The sequence below is a fragment of the Triticum urartu genome, chromosome 7A, assembly GCF_056163025.1.
Source record: "Triticum urartu cultivar PI428250 chromosome 7A, HENAU_Tu73, whole genome shotgun sequence".
Classification (NCBI taxonomy): domain Eukaryota; kingdom Viridiplantae; phylum Streptophyta; class Magnoliopsida; order Poales; family Poaceae; genus Triticum; species Triticum urartu.
Window position 1 is genome coordinate 493,898,166 of NC_141879.1, and position 3,138 is coordinate 493,901,303.

The following is a 3,138-nucleotide window of genomic DNA, read 5'->3' on the forward strand; positions in this document are numbered from 1 at the left end:
CTGCAAGTACTGAAATAAGTGGTAACAAATAGTTTTGTGATAAGATAATTTGTAACAAGCAACAAGTAACAAAAGTAAATAAGGTGTAGCAAGGTGGCCCAATCCTTTTTGTAGCAAATGACAAGCCTGGACAAACTCTTATAAGATGTAAAGCGCTCCCGAGGACACATGGGAATATCGTCAAGCTAGTTTTCATCACGCTCATATGATTCGCGTTCGGTACTTTGATAATTTGGTATGTGGGTGGACTGGTGCTTGGGTACTGCCCTTACTTGGGCAAGCATCCCACTTATGATTAACCTCTATAGCAAGCATCCGCAACTACAACAGAAGTATTAAGGTAAACCTAACCATAGCATGAAACATATGGATCCAAATCAGCCCCTTACGAAACAATGCATAAACTAGGGTTTAAGCTTCTGTCACTCTAGCAACCCATCATCTACTTATTACTTCCCAATGCCTTCCTCTAGGCCCAAACAATGGTGAAGTGTCATATAGTTGACGTTCACATAACACCACTAGAGGAGAGACAACATACATCTTATCAAAATATCGAACGAATACCAAATTCACATGACTACTAATAGCAAGACTTCTCCCATGTCCTCAGGAACAAAAGTAACTACTCACAAAGCATAAACATGTTCATAATCAGAGGGGTATTAATATGCATATAGGATCTGAACATATGATCTTCCATCAATTGAACCAACTAGCATCAACTAAAAGGAGTAATTAACACTACTAGCAACCTACTAGCACCAATCCCGGACTTGGAGACAAGAATTGGATACAAGAGATGAACTAGGGTTTTGAGATGAGATGGTGCTGATGAAGATGTTGATGGAGATTGCCCTCTCCCGATGAGAGGAGCATTGGTGATGACGATGGCGATGATTTCCCCCTCCGGGAGGGAAGTTTGCCCGGCAGAACAGCTCCGCCAAAGCCCTAGATTGGTTCTGCCAAGGTTCTGCCTCGTGGCGGCGGAGTTTCGTCCGAGAAGATGGCTTTTTATTTTTTTCCCATCGAAAGACTCCATATAGCAAAAGATGGCCACTGGAGGCCACCAGGGGGCCCACAAGGTAGGGGGGCGTGCCCTGGGGGGTAGGGCGCGCCCCCCACCCTCATGGGCAGGGTGTGGCCCCCTGGTGAAGTTCTTGCTCTCAGTATTTTTTATATATTTGGAAAACATCTTCCATGAAGTTTCAGGACTTTTGGAGCTGTGCAGAATAGGTCTCTAATGTTTGTTCCTTTTCCAGCCCAGAATCCCAGCTGCCGGCATTCTCCCTCTTTATGTAAACCTTGTAAAATAAGAGAGAATAGGCATAAGTATTGTGACATAATGTGTAATAACATCCCATAATGCAATAAATATTGATATAAAAGCATGATGCAAAATGGATGTATCAAGCGGCCATAGTACGGAAGTACTATGCGATGGAAAGCGCCTGGAAAACCCAAACAAAATTTTGGGATAATCCGGCTCTGACAAGACCCCCAGTCCAAATTAAAAGGGTGCACTCTCATAAGTCGCCCAACTCAATTACAAAGAAGCAAAAGCCCACTACAGGGCGTGGAACCGTATTGGAGGGATGGCTTAACAGGCCCTGCAAAATTAATAGTACATCGGATACCATACCAACACACAGCCTTAGAGCATGTTGGGTACTCCGGCAGGTGGCCAAGAGCGGTGAGGATCTCCTCATTCAAACCACCACAGAGCATCATCCCGTGGATAACAATACAGTATTGACAGTCTTCGAGACCTTCGCCTCAAATAATAGGCGTAAGCGAGCACTCCATAGCCTTGCCGAAGTCTGCAACGTGGCAGCAATAAATCCATGGAGCGACACGTCTATCACCTTCAATGCCAGTGATGAACCTAAATTCAGAACAGCCTGAGCTCCAGCCGCCTTGGTCCTCAGTCCAATTGTGGATGGCTTTCGGCTTACTAAAGTGCTCATGGACAGCGGCAGTGGATTAAACCTCATTTATGAGGAGACTCTTCAAAAATGGAAATAGACAGAAATGTCATTGAGCAAAGCAGCACGACCTTCCGAGGAATCATCCCTAGTCGGGAGGCACGTTGTGCTAGGAAAATCACACTAGATGTGGTATTCGGCACTCCGGAGAATTACAGGTCCGAAGAAATTACATTCCAAGTGGCCCCATTCAACAGTGGATACCACGGCCTTCTAGGGAGGGAGGCATTCACGATATTCCAAGCCATACCCCATTATGGGTACATGAAGCTCAAAATGCCCGGGCCCAATGGAATCATCACTCTAGCTAGTGATCCGGACATAGCACTCCGCACCGAGAGCAAAACAGCCGCGCTAGCCCTCGAGGCATTATCCGAAGCCCTTGTGGCGGAGGAATTAACCGCGCTGTGCTCCACAGTGGACAGGGATGATGTGATACTCGACAAAAGATCCAAGTCCACCTCTTTTAAACCAGCGGATGAAATAGTCAAATTCAAAGTCCATCCAACGGATCCCACAAAAACAACATCCATCAGGGCATAGTTAAACCCCCGCTGTAGACGCCGCACTACGGGAGTTCCTGCGTGAGAATTGGGACATAGTCGCCTGGCATCCTTCAGACATGCCAGGAATCCCACGCAGGCTGGCCGAGCATAGCCTTAACATTCTAAAGGGATTCAAGTCGGTCAAGCAGACTCTTTGGCATTTCTTCGAACCTAAGTGACAAGCCATGGGAGAGGAGCTAGCCAAGTTACTGGAGGCCAGATTCATTAGAGAAATAAAACATCCAGACTGGCTAGCAAACCTAGTAATGGTACCAAACAAGGACAAATCCTGGTGCCTATGTGTCAACTTCAAGGACCTTAATAAGGCTTGCCCAAAGGATCCCTTCCCCCTCCCTCGCATCGATCAAATTATCGACGCCACCGCAGGACACGACTCATTGTGCTTCCTTGATGCATACTCCGGTTACCACCAAATTAAGATGGCGGAATCCGATCAAGCTGCAACAGCATTTATCACTCCATACGGCCCCTTCTGTTTTAACACAATGCCCTTCGGGCTCAAAAACGCCGGCGCAACGTATCAACGCATGATTCAGACATGTCTGGAAAAGCAGATCGGCAAAACAGTGGAGGCATACGTAGACGAT